We start from the raw sequence: 18,354 nt of genomic DNA on the forward strand, positions 1-18,354 counted from the left end.
ACAGTATTAACTTTGTGTGTAAAATTGAGAAAAGACTTCCATATTGTAGCTGAGGGACAGAGCAACTGAGTGTCACTCTCTGGACACCCGAGCTCTGTAGAGCAGGCTCTGAGGGCAGGGAAACTAGACCCCAGTTTCTGAGCTGCTTGGGGGTGGTCCCCAGCCCCTGGGGAAGGGGAAAAATGCTCATCATTCATGCCATTGGCTCAGCTGAGCCCTGGGCCACTTCGTGGGAAAGGCACACCTTCCATCACAGGTGGGTACGGCCAGGCTCCTAAGGCAAAGCCGGGTGCCTCAGGAAACCCAGCTGCCAGCAGAGCTGGGTGCGGCCCCCGCCGTTTGACCCCAGGCCCCTGCGGCTTCCTTGGAGCTCTGCCACTCCGGTTCTGAAACATTTGTTCAGTGAAGGCAGTCGATGAATCATCCTACTCAGGGTTTTTTTTCCAGAAACAGGTGCAGACTGTGTGGAAGCGCCAGCGAGTGATGTGGTCTCGCTCAGGCTGTGCCTCTCGTGCCCACGCTCACGGCCTGGGAAGGGCACATCTCTGGGCCCATTTTGCAGTTCTCTTTAGCAGCATGACAGGGGTGACTTCTGTGTGCTTGGGGGCAGCATGTGAACCACTTCATGGGCTCCCATCACCATTCGGAGAGTCCTCAGGTGCGGCGGATGTGGGGGTCTCGGACCAGAGAAGCAGCCAGCTGCTGGCTCGCTGGAATGCCTGTGGCCCCAGAACTCTCAAACAAGTCATAGAGATTTTCAGACACACTGCCATCTGTTGTTCTCTTCCAACCCCTTGCTTTGTCATTTATTATGCCTTGAAGATCATTTCCTATCAGTTAGTAAAGCAATTCTTGATTCTTTTAATAAACAATGTGTTTCTTTTCAGTTCTTGAAATAACACTTGGGTGTTATTTCATTCTGCTTACCAACAGGTATATTAATTTCTGTGTTCATCATGACTTTTTTATTGTGGTAAATACACATAACATACATTTTACAGTTGTAAGCGTTTTGAGTGCACAGTTCAGTGACAGTGAGTATTTTCACATTCTTGGGCAACCGTCATCATCATTCATTCCCAGAACTTTTTCGTCTTCCCAAACAGAAACTCCATGCCTAGTAAACAATCCCGTTTCCCCTCCCACCAGCTGCAGCACCCGCCATTCTACTTTCTCTCCACTTTCTCTGTCGAACTGACTCCTCTAGGGACCTTCCGTGAGTGGAATTGTATAGTATTTGTCCTTTCTTGCATGGCTTCCTTCACTTGGCATGTGTCAGGATTCACCCATGTTGTGGCATGGTCAGAATTTGGTTCCTAAAATTTTTAAGGATAAATAATACTCCACTGTGTGCCTACATCACGTTTTGTCTGTTCATCTCCTGATGGACCTTCGACAATCCTGACTGTTTGGACATCGTGACTCATGCTGCTGTGAACATATGTGTACATGTATCTCCGAGGCCCTTTGTTTCAGGTCTTTTGGGTATATACCTTGGAGGAGAATTGTTGAATCCTATGATAGTTTTGTGTTAATTTTTTTTTTAATTGAGATGGAGTCTTGCTTTGTCACCCAGGCTGTATCGCAGTGGCGCGATCTCGGCTCACTGCAACCTCTGCCGTCCGGGTTCAAGTGATTCTCCTGCCTCAGCCTCCCAAGTAGCTGGGACTACAGGCGCCTGCCACCACGCCTGGCTAATTTGTTTGTATTTTTAGTAGAGATGGGGTTTTACCATGTTGGCCAGGCTGGTCTCGAACTCCTGACGACAGGTGATCCACCCACCTGAGCCTCCTGAAGTGCCGGGATTACAGGTGTGAGCCACCACGCTCAGCCCTGTGTTTAATTTTTTAGAAACCACCCAAGTATTTTCCACGACACTGTACCATTCTGTGTTCCCGCTCACCATGTGCAAGGGTTCCAAATTCTTCACATCCTCACCAGTATTCCTTATTTTCCAGTTTTGAAATGATAGTCATCCTAGTGAGTGTGGATGGTGTCTTACTGTGGTTTTGATTTGCGTTTGCCTGATAGTGATGTTGAACATCTTTTCATGGACTTATTGGCCACTGGCGTATTTTCTTTGGAGAAATGTCTGTTCAGGTCTTTTGCCGTATTTGAATTGGGTTGTTATTTGTTGTGTTGTAGAGGTACTTCATGTGTTATGGATATATAGTTTGCAGATATCTCCTTCTGTAGGTTGTCATTTCACTCTCTTGATGGTGTCCTCTGGTGCACAAAAGTTTTCCATTTTGACAAAGTGCAGTTAATCTGTTTTTTATTGTGTTGCCTGGCTTCTGATGTCATAGCTAAGAAGCCACTGCCAAGTCCAGGGTCATGAAGATTTCCCCCTTGCGTTTTCTTCTATGAGTTCTATGGTTTTATTTCTTATATTTAGGTCACTGATCTATTCTGCTTTGAGTGTTGCATATGATATGAGGTAGAGGTTTAACTTCATTCCGTTGCTTGTGGCGATTCGATCATTTGGCACCCTTTGGTGAAGAGGATGGTGCTTGCTTTTAGCTGCTATGAGAAAGCGCTGTCTTAGAGGAAAGATTTTGCTAATTTCTGAAGCTGTGCCTTGGAAGCGTCTGAGCTGCAGTTGTTCTTCCTTCCCAGGTCGGTGTAGATTCTGCTCTTCCCAAGCCAGGGTTCTGCAGCCATATTCACAGTCCGGTTCGCTGGCTCCCATCCCTGCCGCTGCATCCCTGCAGCAGCACCTCGCCCACACCCCCTTCCGTTAGGGCCTCCTCTCCTAGAAATGGCGAGTTTAAGAACAATTGACCGGGCCTTCCACAGGAGACAGAGAACAGGCTGTGTGCAGCGTGGGTCCCCAGTTGTGCTGACTGTGAGCTGTGGTGCCTCGTGAGCGGGGCTCTCCCGGCCGCCCTGTCGCCGCTTGCATCAGAGTCCTCCGTGGAGTCTGCTCTGGGTCCTCAGTATGCTGGCTGCTGCTCGGAAGTGGGGGACTGCTGAGCGGGAAGCCACAGGCTGCACACGGGCACTTTGGCCTTGCGTGGCCCCTGGAGGGCAAACATATAATGGCAGTAGGCTTTACAGGGATTAGGATTTATTCATTTAATCTGCAGGAGTTTAAAAATTGCTATTGTTCTTTTAATTCTCACTCTCACCAGCCTTTCCATCGGGAAACTGCGCAGTGAGGACCTTCCCTCCACGCTATGCTCACACTGGTGGGCCGTGGCAGAACTGCTTTCCTCTTAGGGTGGCTCAGGACTGTGTTTCTTTCATCTAGTCGTGGCCACGTGTTTGCCATTGCATGTCTGATTTGGGCTTCAAATCCAGGATTGTCCAAGTACTGTGTTTGAAAGTATTTTTTAGAGGCCCCATGTTTCTTATTTATGTGCTGGAGCCACTTTTTAATTTTCTCAGCTGCCTTCTAGCTCCACACCTTAGCATTTTAAAAGCCACAGCAGCCTTTGTCAGTGCTCCATCAGCACACACCCTAGCACGTGTGTCCCCATTCAGATGCGCTTTTTGTGGCCTGGATGCTCAGGGAAGCGATAGAGGATATATCTCATTCTGAAATTTGCACTGTTGCTTTTTTAAGTTAAAGATTTCAACAGCAATGTGTGTTCTTGTCTTTTTTTAGAAAAAATAACCGAGTGTTTTGTGACACTTCTGCCTGCTGTGGTGGCGGTGTTTCTTCCCTCTGCAGGCCCCCGGTGTGTGTGACCGGCTGCCTGGCGGCCCCATGCCAGGGGATGCTCTCTGATCTCTCACGGGCATCTTCCTCCTCAAATTCAGGTTGGGTGGAGACATGGATTCAACATTACCTCTCCCAAGTCCGCGTGTGAAGAAGCACTTGCCAGGCGCACACGCTGGAGTTGTTGGCCGTGTAGACTGAGGTAGAGGGCCTGGACTGAGAGCTCCCAGACGCCCCCTCTCTTGCCCAGCACTGCCCAGAGTCTTCCACACTCAGGCTCTCCAAGGAGCTGCCCGATTTATTCCTTTGATTTTGTTGAATGAAAGCAGTTTATTTAATAAATGGGAAAATACTCCCCTCCCCCAGTTGTTAAAGTTAAGACGTACTCTTATCATTGCTTAACATGCAACAACGCTGACAGATGAAAGAAAGGAAAGTGTCCTGTTTACCCCACGAGCCTACAGCTAACTGAGGGGCGCACAGTTCAGGGAAAGTCAGAGATGGCTTTTGTGGAGATTACTGAGCAGGTTCTCTCTCTCTCTCTCTCTCTCTCTCTCTCTCTCTCTCTCTCTCTCCCTCTCTCCCCCTCTCCCCCCCCTCCCTCTCCCTCTCCCTCTCCCTCTCTCCCTCCCTGTCTCCCCATGTCCATACCTGTACCTATTACGTACATGATAGAACAGCAATGGGATTTTTTGTAGCTCCGTAATATTTCAGTATTTAAAAATCCTATATTAATGGGCTTTAAGTTTTTGCTATAGTACGTAACACCTCAGTGAGCACTGTTGCACATGTGTCTTTATGTCTGGGGCTGATTGTTCATATCTTTATTGTTTTGTTGGGATAAAGTCCTAGAAACAGAACTGCGGGGACAAGGGACATGCATGAGTCACCCTCATCATCAAGGGTGAGCCGTTTGTGGCACGTGCCCCCCGCACACTCCGGCAGGATGCCTGAGCACACCCTGCAGCAGTGCTGGGTTCTGTCTCAGGGACTGCAGTTCTTCCTGGGCTTCCTGAGAAGGAAGGGCCACAAGAGTCTGCCCACGTGCTTGGGGCAGACTTGGGTGACATTGCTCATTGAAGGCAGGAGTAGGGTCCTGGGTGTTGGGCTGAGTGACAGACCCAGGCTACCTGCACCCACATAGGACAAAGAGTCTGAAGAGTGCTTTCCTTAGGCTCGTTCCTGTCCACACACCAGCACTCAGCCAGTCAAGACACCTCTTGTGAGCATTGGCTACGTGCCAGGCTGCAGTAAGCACTGTAGCCTACTGGTGAGCAACACAGGAAACCCCCCACCCATTGGCACACCCGGTGCTGGCGGGAAAGTCAAACAGTAGATGGGTAAATAAACAGCTACATGATAGTAAATATGGCTGGCAGCGATGGTGTCTGCTCTGCACAGGCACTTCGTAAGTGTTTTCTACACATTTACAGATGTAATCCTTATAACAGCCTAGGGATGGGTCCTGCTGTCCTTACACTATCCATATTTTACAGATGAGGAAACTGAGGCATTGAGAAAGGAAGTCACTGGCCCAAGGAGCTGTGCCAAGCAATTGACCCTTAACCAGGCAGCTTGTACTGTGAAGTATAAGGCTTTACTGCCTTAAACTAGTCATTGCAAAGCAGGAGAATAGGATTGGAGACAGAGGGAGCCTTCACTTTAGCCTCTCATTGGTTGCAGGCCAAGTCTTCATTTGTAGGCTGGAACTTCACGTTGGCCTCTGATTGGTCATGAGCCAAGCCTTCATTTGCATAGGGTATAACCAATAGGAAACCTCTACAGGGTACTTAAACCCCAGATTTTGCAGCCGGGGCTCTTGAGCAGCTAGCTTTCAAGCCTCCTCTTGCTCTGTGGAGTGTACCTTTGCTTCAAAAAATCTGTGCTTTCTTTGCTTCATTCTTTCGTTTCTTTGTTTGTGTGTTTTGTCCAATTCTTTGTTCAACACATCAAGAACATGGACGACTTGTAGTCAAGACCCCTGCCCCCAGGTAACAATGGGGTGTGTCCTCAGGGATAGACGCTGCCCTGAGAATGATGAAGGAGTGTCTGGGGAAAGCCTTGCTGTGGCGGGAGCTGTGGTATTCTTCTGTGCTCTTTGGGAAGGCTTTGGAGGGCTTTGAACGGGCCAGAGCAAGTAATTAGAAAATGTCTGAACTCAGAAGAAAAGCATGGTGTACTCTGGTAAGAAGCAGCATGAGTTAGTTATCACTTAAAGGAAGAACTTCTGAGAACTCCGCAAAGGACCCATTTAGGTAATCCTTGAAAGCAGCTGCTCCTTCAGGAATAATGTAATACTTTTCCAACATTTACACATGTTCACCTTATTAAAGATTGCCTCAAAACACAGAGAAATGGGATCTAATCTTAGGAAGCTCAGAGTATCTTGATTTTAGAACCTGTTAGAGACGACAATAAGGCAAACGTTATAAGCACATTTGTTTATGAACATGGATTTAAAACCCTAAATAGAATATTGGGGAAAATAAAATAACAGTACATTATGTAGTTATTCACTATCAAAGATTTTATTACTGGAAAGTTGTTACACAAGGAAAGTGGTATAAATCATGTAAATACCAGAGAATGATTTGAACAATAAAAAAGATTAGATAAAAGAAGTATTCCCCTATTTCAGTTTTTATAATTGATTTAAAAATAACCAAGTTGGAGAGAATATCTAGTTCTTACAAGTTGGGGAGCATTTGAAAGCAAAAATGAATGTTTTTCAGGCCGGGAAACTCTAGAGGCACCGTCTTAAGGAGAGCTGTGTTTTGAGGCTGAGCTCACAGGTAGCACATGTTTTCAGTGTGGCTTCAGATGCCAGCAGTTTCATTAAGATGAGAAGAACCAAAATAAATTCACCTAAAAAGACTCAAAAGGATTCAGAAAATTTTATAGATTATAAGAAACCTACCAGAATCAGTGTATTTTATATTTGCCAATAATTCATAGCTAGAAAAGTTCAACAGCAAAACAGTTTTAATTACATTACGTATTTTTGCATAACAAAACGGGCCCACCAATTTCCTTATTTCCATATTTAGCAAATGTAGATTTCCCTATGTCATTTGTCACAGGTGGTGGGGTTTGGCATTCTGTTCTCTGTGATTCCTTCTAAACTTATTTTTTTTTCATTTGATTTATCTCTTTCATTGCCCCCTTACTTACTCTCCTTTCTTCCTTTCCACATGCATTTATTTTAAATTTTAATTATAAATCTCAAAGAATTACGGAATACATAGAGCTTATATGCATCATTTGAAGAAGGGCGGTAGAAGCCCTGGGCTCTGTGAGACAGAGACCATTACTAGGACACTTACACTTCTGCTTTTCATTCCGTTGTCTTAAGAAAAGGTTTTCTTATACATGCACAGGTTCCTAAACAATATCATTTTAGTTTTATGTTTCTGAACTTTATGTAAGTGGAATTATGCTGTATGTTTCCTATTTTGTGGGCTCTCTTTCAGGCAAGACTGTGCTCGAGAACCGTGTTTCTGCATGGAGCTGCAGGGGACTGGTGTTCATTGGTGCTTTGCATTCTATTGCGTGAATTTTCACAACTTTGACTTCGTTCAGATGTGGCTGCTGTCAAACATGATGCGTGGACATTCTTCTGTCTGTTTTCTGGCACACGAAAACTTGGGCCTTTGCTGGGTCCCTGCCTAGGAATGGGATTGCCGGGTCATGCCTAAGCCACTTTTAACTCTGTGTGACGTCCAGCACGGCCACCCGTCTTACACATAGTGGCAGTTCCCTCAGACCGACCAGCGCACAGCACTGGGTCTCGGGAGGCGGCCCTTGCCCGGCCTGTGCCTGACCACCAGCCCGCTGTGGCTGTCAGTGTCTTCTGACTCGGAGCACCCATTTTTCTGTTGGTCATTGATTTTGTTTTCTTATTCATTTGCAGAAGTGATGTATCTGGGTGTGTGTGGGCTTCCTCCCAGCAGCTGACGGGAGGCTGTGGCTGGCCGTGAGCTGCTTTCATGATCACAGCTTCCGACGGCCACTGCTCCTGAGCCTTTCCTATATGTGGATATTACTTCCTTGCTGCTTCTTGTTGAATATCAGACATTCTGTTGTGTTTTTTTTTGCTCTTACTTTTCTTCCGGAAGGAATATCCTTTACAAATTTCAGGAGGTGGGGCAGAAGAATCTCTTGAATCCAGGAGGTGGACATTGCAGTGAGCCGAGATTGTGCTTACCGCACGCCTGGCGACAGAGCGAGACTCTGTCTCAAAAAAAAAAAATAGAAAGAAATTCCTGCAGAAGTAAGTTCTGTTTTTTGTTTCTCTGAGAGTTGCCTTTTTTCCCATTTGTCATTGAAGGTCCCTCACTGAAGACAGTGCTGGGAGGCAGCTGCTCTCTCCCCGTGTTCTGAGGATGTGATCGGTCACTGAATTCCACCACGGCTGTTTAGTTCCTTGGTAGGAATCTGTTGTGTCTCTCTAGCTGTTTCATGGTCATAGCGTTCTACATTTTTTGTAAGTGTTTCACTGGCCCCTGTTGATATTCTTTTGGACTTTCTGAATAAGAAGATTAGTGTCTTGTAGTAATAATGGGGAATTTTATTCCTTAAATTCTTTTTTTCAACGTTTAGTTTTGCTTTAATTTCAGACTTACAAAAAATCAGCAAAAATAATCCAAAGAATGATTGATTATTTATGTGCATCATGTTTTTTCAGAATCAGGTGAAAGTTAGTGGTAGATGGGATGCCCTCCCCCAACTACTGCCGGCCACGTGGCCTGAGGTAAGCCTGATCTCTCGTCAACTGCGGACATGAGTGGAGCAGGGAAATGGCCGTGTTCCGGCCTTGTCCGCTCCTCTGCAGCCCTTCTTTATGTTTTGCTCATGGCCTGGTAATGTGCTGTTGTCGTGAGGGAACGCCAGTCCTGCAGCGCATGGAATTCTCATGTCCTCCCAATCTCCTTTGCTCTGCGACCGTCTCCTTATCGTTTTTTATTTCACGACATTCACGATTTGGAAGCGTAGGGGCAGCTATTTTGTGAAATGTTTCTTAGCGTGGTGTTTCGGCAGTTTCCTTGCGACTGGATTCCAGTGATGCCTCTGAGCGCGGAGGCCACGGCGGTGATACTCCGCCGCCACCACAGCCCAGAACCTTGGTGAAGCAGGCATTGCCAGGTGTCTCCGCCGCAAAGTGACCCTTGTTCCCTGCATAGCTAGCAGGTATCTGGGGGACACTGCCTGGGACTGTGCAGATAGCCTGACCTGGGAGTCTCAGCGTCCATCGAGGGTTCTTGCCTGAGTCTGTTATTGTCGTGGTGGCCACTGGTCATCTTCTAGTGTCATCGTTCTTGTCACGTTCAGGACGGGAAGCCCTCGTGAGCCTCCTCAAGACGTTCTTGGAAACTGTGACGTGTAAGTGAAATAATACAGAACAAAACCAAGGTTTTTTCTCACCAGTGCTATAATCAAATGACCGCTGAAGGCCTGGCGTTGTTTCAGGACCTCTCCCTGGCTTTAAGTAGCAGTTTCCCAGAATCTGCGGACGCCGTGAAATGCGGACATCCTGTAGCCACTTTCTGCTGGAAAGGGCTTTCCTTTCTTCCTCATTTATGTGTTTACTTATTCGGTACTTGCATTAGTTCAAACTCATAGACTCCTAATTGATTAACTGGGTGATATAGTCTTTTATTTTCAGCATGTATTCTGCTGCCCAAATTGTTCCGGTTTGGCCAATGAGAGCCCCTTCATGCTGGCGTCTCTGGCAAGTCCCTCCCGTTTTGGGGCCCTTCTTTACCCTCTTGGATACGAAGAATGTTCTGATGTCTCCCGTACTTTCCCTGCCCCGGCCTGGGATCAGCTGTTTCTCAAGGCGGCCTGGTTCCTTTCTTGGGAAATGCTATTTAGAAACCAGCTCTCGGCAGCTGTGAATAGTTGTGTGTGGGTCCGCCCCCAACCCTCACACCCGGCCCCACCCTCACGCCCGGCCCTTCAGTTCCAGCCCCCCAGCCCCGCCTCGCAAGGGTCTCGGCCGCCCTTCTCCTTTTCACATTTGTTACTCGCTCCCTGACAATGAGACGTGGAGCTCTTGGAATCTGTAATGTACTTACTTATTTGTTCAGTCTCGATCCCAGAATATTCCGAGATGATTAACCTCGGAATGATTAACCTCTGTGGAAAGGAAGCCCCGGACTAGAGTCCAGCCGTGGCTGAGGGCATGTGGTCCGGATACCTGGGCCAAAGCCACTGTGGCAGGCTCTTATGCACGCCGCACCCTGCCCCAGCGTGCTGATGGTACTCATTTGAAATGGGTTTGGTTCACTGGTTTCTGTTTGTATTTCATTTTAGAGTTCCCCCGCCTTCATATTTTTGATTTTATTAATTTTCGCTTTCTCATTATGTGAAACCCGAATGTAGTTTCAAAAGCCAGAACTGTGTAGGAGCCAGACTCAGAGAAGTGGGTCCCCTACCCCTGCTGTGCCCCTGCTCTTTCTACCCTGTCCCCACGAGCTGCCCTTTCTGTCCTGGGTGGCCTTGTGTGCTTTAATCTGCCCTCTTTCTTGCACAGAGAGAATGTCCTGTAGGCGGCTCCTCTAGCAGCGTGTCCTGGAAACCACGCCATACCTGTCCACGGGCTCCTGCTGGTTCTTGTGGACAGCAAACCGTCTGTGATTCCTCCAGCCACTCTCCTACACAGGGACACTTGGTGTACCACAGGGCAGTGGTGCGGCCGTGGCTCACTCCAGCCTCCACCTCATGGGCTCAAGCAGTTCTCCCCGGACAGCCTCCGAAGGAGCTGGGACGAGAGCCCCATGCCATCATGCCTAGCTAATTTTTTGTCTTTAATTTTTTGTAGAGATGGGGTCTTGCTGTGTGGCTCAGGCTGGCCACAAACTCCTGGGCTCAAGCAATCGTCCCACCTTGGTCCCCAAAGTGCTGGGATTACAGGTGTAAGTCGCCGTGTCTGCCGTCTGAGTTGTATCTTCACAGTTGGTTTGTGGAGCGATTTCTAGCAAAAGATAAGCAGATAGATCATCTTGTTAGATTTTTCTCAGAAGGTCTTGTAGGAAACATATCAATTTGCATTCCCACCAGTCGCGTCTGAGCGAGCCTGTTCCCACAAGGCTTTGCAGTGGAGTGCATAGTAATTGCCAGTTTGGTAGATGAAGGACATCTCAGGTCTTAAGGGCCCTTTTCTTTGTCTTTGGTTTTTTCGTTAGGCTTTTGGTCTCTGTTCCCACAGTTTGTAAGAGTTTTACAGATGTAAGGGATTTTGGCCTTTATCTGTTATGTGTATTGCAACTAATTGCTCGCAGTTTGTCCACTGTATCTTGGCACTCTTTCTCATGCTGGCTTTGCCATGTAAGAGTTTTTCCTCCAAGTATCAAACATACTATTTTTTAAAAATTGCATCTGGATTTTCAGTCCTGGTTAGAAAGTCTTTCTTTCTTTATTTTTATTTTTATTTTTTTTTGGGACGGAGCTTCGCTCTTGTTACCCAGGCTGGAGTGCAATGGCGCGATCTTGGCTCACCGCAACCTCCGCCTCCTGGGTTCAGGCAATTCTCCTGCCTCAGCCTCCTGAGTAGCTGGGATTACAGGCACGCGCCACCACGCCCAGCTAATTTTTTGTATTTTTAGTAGAGACGGGGTTTCACCGTGTTAACCAGAATGGTCTCGATCTCTTGACCTCGTGATCCACCCGCCTCGGCCTCCCAAAGTGCTGGGATTACAGGCGTGAGCCACCGCGCCCGGCCAGAAAGTCTTTCTTGACTTACAGATTGTTTTCTTTGAGTGCTTGTACCGTTTCGTTTTTCACATTTACATGCCTAGTTCGTTTGGAGGTTACCCTTGTGTATGGTGTTAGGTTTGGATTTAATGTGACCTTTTCCCAGACGGCGACCCAGTCGTCCCAGTGGTTGAGATGGTAACTTTGTCCTGCCCTGGAGTACCATCTGGGCTTTCTCGGTGTCTGGACTTTCTCTCTGCTGCCTGGTCTGTCAGGTTGACGCTGTGAGGCGTGTTACAGTGTGTGGCTGGGCATGTTGCAGCGTGTGGCTGGGCATGTTGCAGCGTGTGGCTGGGCGTGTTGCAGCGTGTGGCTGGGCGTGTTGCAGTGTGTGGCTGGGCGTGTTGCAGCGTGTGGCTGGGCGTGCTGGCTTTCATTTGGAATGTTTCTGTAGCACTCCTGCCTTGGCATTGCCCCTCGCCCTCCTGTCGTCTCTCTTCTTTCCTTCGTGGACTCTGATGAGGTGTGTAAACCAGAAGTAATTGAGACAGGTCTCACGCAATTCAAAAAGTTTCTTTAGCCAGGCATAAGGACGTGCCTGTGACAGCCTCAGGAGGTCCTGACAGCATGTGCCCAGGGTGGTCGGGGCACAGCTGGTTTTACACATTTTAGGGGACAGGAGACGTGCATCAGAGTGTGGAAGAGGAACACTGGTCCCGTCCAGAAAGGCGGGACAATCAGAGTGCGGGGCTTTCAGATTGTAGATGGATTTAAACATTTTCTGGTTGGCAGCTGGTTGGAGGAGTTATTATCAATACAAAGGCATGTCTGGATTATGATAAGGGGTTGTGGAGACCGAGGATTCACCATGCAGATGAAGCCTCCGGGTGGCAGGCTTCGGAGGGAATAAACTGAAATGTTGCTCATCAGACTTAAAGAGGGTGCTGGCAGCAATCCCAAAACGGGGGAGAGTGTCATGAGGCACGTCTGGCTCCCACTTCCCATCGCGACCCGAGCTAGTTTTTCAGGTTAATGTTGGAATGCCCTTGGTTGGCAGGTGGGTGTGGGGGGGGGTCCATTCAGATGGTCGGGAGCTTAGAGTTTTATTTTGGGTTTACAGGTGTGTGTTAGCATATCTCCCTCTGTCCTTCCAGTCCCCTAACCTCTCCTGCTTTTTGTGTCTTACCTTCATGTGCTGTATCCTGGGTTATTTCTTCAGTGCTCTTTTACTGTTCACAAATTCTCTCTTCAGCTTTATCTATTAATACTTGATTAGTTAACTCATTCATTTAGTTTTAAATTTAAATGATGACAGTTTTGTTTCTACAAGTTCCATTTGGATCATTCAGATCCATGTGACACTTCTAATGGTTATTAATAGTAACAGCTGAGACATCTGTTTTCTTTCTTTCTTATTCTTGCTTCCAGAGCGTGTGGGCTTTTCGATCCCCCTTTGGCAGATGGAAAGCTAAGGCACAGGGAGGTTGAGGAGGCCACCTAGGGCTGCACAGTCACTAAGTGACAGGACCTGGTGGCCACTTGCTCCAGCCTGACCCTGGATAACCTCTGTTGTTTCTTCGAGTGTGCTTCACATGTGTTTTGGGTCAGTGCCTGATTTTCCTACAATTGAGGTCTTTCTGGAGCTTACTCCCGACCCCCGTGGTTCTTGACTGTGACTTTATGCCCATCCTTCTTGGATGTTGTTTTGAGGTGGGTAGCGTGTTCCTCTAGAGAGGGTTTCTGCCTTTTTCTGCCTGGTGCTGGGAGGTGCCGCCTGGGACCTGCCTGTGTTTGCAGGTGCCAGGGATGCTTGTCAGGCCTCCTGGGTTGTCTGAATTCTCCCCAAACCCTTGTGAGGGGTCTGTGATGATGAGCTCTGAGGGGAGTCCTCTCTCAATCTGACCCTTCTAGCCAGCACCAAGCCCAGGCCCGGATGTGTCCCTTGGAGGCCTGTCTTCTGGCTTCCCCTGCCAAGGGAGCTGCAGCCCCTCCCCCACACTCACAGGGACAGTGCAGTGGGTACGTGGCAGTGCCGCTGGCCGTCCCCAGGGCAGGCCCTGGGCTCTGGGCTGGCTTTTGTGTTTGATTTGCCCTGCCTGAGTCTGTGTTTGGAGTGTATTCCTCACTCTTCAGCCAGCTCAGCCTATGTATCGTTTGATGTCTCTGAAAGTGCGTGTGCTGCCATATTGCCAGGCCTGGAGGCTTTTGTCTTCCTTTCTGTCACCAGTGCTGCAGGTTGGCTTTCTTTTGAGGCCCTTGTCTTCATAAGAAACTTGCTCTGTGTACGTAGCTTCCAGCAGACAGTCTGGGAGATCTGGAGGTCCAGAGGTGCCAGGGCCTGACCGGCCGTATTTGTAAGCGGCGTGGAAAACTGAGGTGACTCCTGCTATCACCTGTCATGAGGTTAGTAAGAGTCCGGACTGCGATATCAGTGTGCAGTGGGACGGCCAGCCCCCGACTGGAGGAGCAGACCCATGGGCAGCGTGAGGACGCTTGGTTCTAGTCCAGATCTTCACACTCCTCAGGGAGGAGGCCGTTTCCAGCCAGTGAGTGTCCCTTGGGTTTCTCCTCAAAGCCCCTTCTAAAATTAGTGCCTGGCTGGGGCAGGGACATTCACATCAGCGCATTTTGTCAAGTACCTCTGTTGCTTTCCATTAAGAGCATATTTAAAAATATGAATTGAATTGAGGCAGAAGCTGGCTGTACTGCTGAGAAGGTCTGTGTGCTGGTGAGAGGCACGGGATGGAGCCCAAGCCTGGGTGAAGCTCCCCAGCCGGGCACACCCAGCGCCAGGCTGCCACCTCGACTCCCTGCTCTGCAGGCTACAGCCCACACCGCGTCTGCCTCCCGTCGGCAGCCATGGTGGGGAGCGAGGGCCTGAGAACGCCTCCTGCCCACCGTCCCCACCTGGCAGAGCTGGAGCAGCCTTCAGAGGCCCTGGGGCTCCCTCTACAGATAAAGACACTGGGAACGTGTCCTGCCCACGAGCAGCAGGTTCCCTCTCTGCGTGCCAGGCTGGTCTGCTGGCACCATGACAGCTGGGCCACCCCCACATCTGCCCTTGGCGCCGCGGCACCATCGAGGGGAACGCCTTGGAAGACCCACGGGAAGATCAGCTTCATAGCCCTGGGACATGCTGGCAGAAACAGCAGGGACGTTGCTCAAGATGCAGGTTTCCGTTTTTGTGAAGACAGGTGTGGGCATTTTCGTTTATTTGGGTGCATAGAGGAAAGGTGACTCGGCTTCTGTAGCCCAACAGCCCGTGCTTAGCGTTTGCCTTAGGACGGAGGACAGTGGGGTACATTTTCCTCGTGAATTTGACTACCTGGCTTTGGCCTCCTTTCCAACGGATGAGGAAGGAAGGGCCTGACATGGAAGTGTGTGCATGCATGTCCTGTGTGTGGGCTCCTGGGCTACCGTGCAGCTGGGGGTGGGCAGGAGGCCTCCCCACGGTGGTCAGTTTCCCCCTCGTCTTCCTGTCGGGTGCTAGGAGCCATGGTGATAGTACCGGGGTCTCAGTTGGGAGGGGCAGCATTTACTGTGTGGCACATGTGGCTGGCCGGCCTGGTGCCTGCCCTGCCCGGGGTGCCCCGGCCCACCCGCCCCGCCTTCCAGCTTGCGGTGTGGTAGGTGGGCCCCTTGGCATCCAGTGCTCCGTGATGGTGACTGTGATGCATGCCATCACCGCAATTCCTCAGGTCTAAACTGAGAGGATGTAGTTTTGATTTTTCTTGACTTTCGATTTTTGGGTAAGGCTTTGAGTGGGCATTCTTCTGTCTCCCCTTCCTCCTGTTAGTCTAGGGCCCCCGGGAACCACAGAGCCCCAGCTCTGGGAGGAGCCCTTTCTGAGCTCTTCCTTCACAGGGGAGTGCTCAGAGCTGCCTGGGGGCTGCCCAAGGCCGCTTAGGTCAAGGACCCTGCTGGCTGCGGTCCAGACTGCTCCCTGCTGTGTCACCGTGAGGAAGCACCGCCATGTCACTGTTCACTGTTATTTTAGCACCTGCTGTTAAAAAGCCTCAGCATAGGAATTTCGTGTAAGAATGTAGTTTAAAATGTGCTTTGTAATGTTTGTTTAGAACAGAAACTTGAAGTTCTGTAAGAAATGGAGTCCCCTTTGTGTGATTTTGGAGGGGCTGGGCTGTCCTTGCCTGCCCTGGGTCACAGTGTCCCCTCCCCCGTGAAGTAATGACAGGGACCTCCATTCCTGCAAAGTCCTCAGTAGCCAGTGCTGTTTTCTATCATAAATCTGTCATCTTCAACTGGATGGTGTAACACTCGGATTCCACATTTCCCGGATGTTCGGAAAGAACTGCCAGGAGTTAGGCGTTCTGCGGATCGGGACAGCTGACGCCACTGAGAACACTTCATCCACTGTTTGCACGGCACTGGACACATGCTACCCGGCCTCACGGTCCGCCTCGGGTGTCTCTGGGCTCAGTGCCTGCTTGTGCCACACGCCTCGGTGCCATGCAAGACCAACGTGCCCGTGACACAGCAAGGGACACGCGGAGTCCAGGCCATCCCCCCGGGCCCAAGGCTACAGGGCTCTGCCCCGGGGCTGCAGAGCAGGCACCTTACTCTGTGGGAATTTAAAGTGCCTCTGATGCTGCTTGAGCCCACAAAGGCTCACAGGCCTTCTAGGCACCTAGTAATGCCGGAGTGGAAGCACAGGTAGCCGAGAAGGCCTGCCTGTCAGACCGTGACCACGCGGATCTCAGCAGCATGTTTAAAAGGCGCTCTTGGCGAGCAGTTTAGGAATTGCGGTGCTGCCCTAGCTTAGTATTAGGGCTCCAGCAGGTTAACGTCAGGGTTCATTTTCTTAAATGGCCAGTGGCCGTGGGTTGTAGGTCATGGCTAACCTGGCACAGGGCAGCAAAGATCCAGTGTCAGGTCCAGGGGAAGGGTCGAAGCCTCTGAGCGGTGTGTTTGTATTGGAGGGAAGTGTTGGACATTGAGTGAGGCCCCGCTGCACTCAGCCTCCCTGGCCTGCCTCCCCTGCGGGCAGTGGAGGCCTCTTGGAGTCTGTTCTCTCTTCTCAGCTGTGCCCTCTTCCTTTGCTCCTTGTGTAGATGACACTATGAGAAAGAGACAGCACAACTGTCCTCAGGGAAGGATGCCAGATGAGGAGGCCAACAGTTTAATTCAGGGGCATTTTCAAGAAGCCCCACACCGTCGTGAGTCCTGCCAGCCCTGCTTGCTGAGCCGGGCTTTGGGCCTACCTGGTTGGCACTAGGGTCCTGGCCTTTCTCCGCTTTGGGGGCCTCTGTTTGCTTATCCCATTTGCATGTTTGCCTTTACCCCCTGGGGGCAGAGGAGGGAGCACCTGAAATCATTCAGCTCTGCCAGCTCAGGGCTGTCCTGGGCCTGTGCTGTGTTCTTTCTGCCCGGCAGTCCTGCCCCAAGCAGCCTTGTGGAGGCAGGGCTCATGGGAGGGGCCTTCCCTTGTCTCCACCGTGCTCTAGGGAGCATCATGCTCTCTCACAGACACACTGTGAGCGCTTTCTGCTGAACCTAGTCTGTGAAACGGTTCCTCTGCAGCGAACATTCTCTAACCCTGGTTCAGGGAGGAGAGCGAAATCCAGAATCCGCGAAACACCAATGCTGTCACTCCGAGTTGTTCTATCTGCTGTCTGCGGAGCCCTGGACCGGACTCGGGGAACACCTGTGGCTTCCACCCACATCTGGGGCAGACCAGATCCCCAAGTCATTGACATGTTGGTTTTTCTACTGATGACATTGGCTTTGGCCATGCTCTGTGCTAATAAGACGTATTATGTCCTCACCCGCACTTCGGCAGAACGGTTCACCCAAGGCTAGATGGCTGCCACAGACCATTCCCCCAGCAGGGCGTCCTGGGTTTAGTGGTTTGATTCTGACCACCTGCCACGCACAGAGCCCCTTAGCGGGTTCCCTAGCTGGATGGCTAACCCTGCTGTGGAATCTGGCATTTTCTGGACCTGAGAGGATGGGTTGCTCTGGAGAAAGTCCTCAGGCCTGTGCCTGATGCTGGCTGGGGCTGCCCTGGCCACCCTCCCTCTGTGTCCCATGGGACTGGGCAGCAGCATGGGAGGGGGCAGCTTCCAAACACACTTCTGCTAGGGGCTCCTGGCCTCTGTGCTGGCATGGCCACACCCATGGCCTGAGTGTGCGGCTGGAATGTTTTATCAACACCAGTCCTCACAGCTTCCCCAGATAAGCAAAGGAGAAGGGGACGGAGTGAGGGAGGTTGCTTCCCATGAGGACCCCCAGCTCCCAGGATGCTTGCTGGCGGCGTTCTGCCCAGGGTGGAGCCCATGTGACTTGACCTCTGTCTTCTCCCTGGACCCCACGCTGCCCCTTGCTGGCAGGGGGTCCTGCACATGTCTGCAAGACCATAGCCTCCTGCCAAGTGAGGAGAAGCAAATGCAGGCCAGGGCTAAATTGTCCTTTCCTCCAACTTGGCAGTGGAGTGAGGAAGGAAGCAGGAGTAGCAGTGAGTTTAGTGGAAGGTGGCTGGGAGGCGGGGCCAGCGCCTCTCTTCCAGGGTGTCACTGTAAGCGCTGGGCTTAAGCCTCAAGTCATCCAGCCTCTGCACTAAATTTGGTTTGGTGAACGTTCGTGGCCCCGAATGTAAACAGTGTTCTGGGCGTTCTTTGTGACTCTCCAGCCGAAACACTGCGGTGATCTCCGGTATCATCTGCTTGTTATGTAATGTGACAACATGGATATGAAATAAAAACCAGATGTCAGGGCGGAGCGGCTGAATTCTTCCCCAGTGAGCACCGCCGGCAGAGCAGGGCTTGGGTTTCTCCTGAGTCGCGGTGCTGAACGCCCTCAGAAAAATGCCTTTGGAGGGGCTTCGGGGATTAAGTGAAAGTCTGGGCTGAAGGTAAAGTACCAAGTAAGTATGATTAACTCTTTTGTAAGAAACTCGTAAGGGATTTGCTTTTATGTAACTGCTCCGCGTCTTCAGTGAGGTGGCGGCTTGTTATCAAGAATCCACTTGGATTGTTTGAACTCAG

General features: G+C 50.2%; 1 protein-coding gene across 7 annotated transcripts in view; it reads left to right on the top strand.

Moving 5' to 3' along the window:
* HDAC4 (histone deacetylase 4) overlaps positions 1-18,354 on the top strand; it is a 341,339-nt gene that overhangs the window by 71,650 nt on the left and 251,335 nt on the right. Inside the window, exon 1 of one of the 7 annotated variants that reach the window (XM_032277728.1) lies at positions 11,767-18,221. The exons of the other annotated variants lie outside the window; for them this stretch is intronic. The gene's annotated coding sequence lies outside the window, so the exon portion shown is untranslated. Of the gene's footprint in view, positions 1-11,766; positions 18,222-18,354 lie in introns of those variants that run through there. 7 annotated transcript variants of the gene reach the window in all.

Source organism: Sapajus apella, unplaced genomic scaffold, assembly GCF_009761245.1.
Source record: "Sapajus apella isolate SASKATOON/1434 unplaced genomic scaffold, GSC_monkey_1.0 scaffold10, whole genome shotgun sequence".
NCBI classification, from domain to species: Eukaryota; Metazoa; Chordata; class Mammalia; order Primates; family Cebidae; genus Sapajus; species Sapajus apella.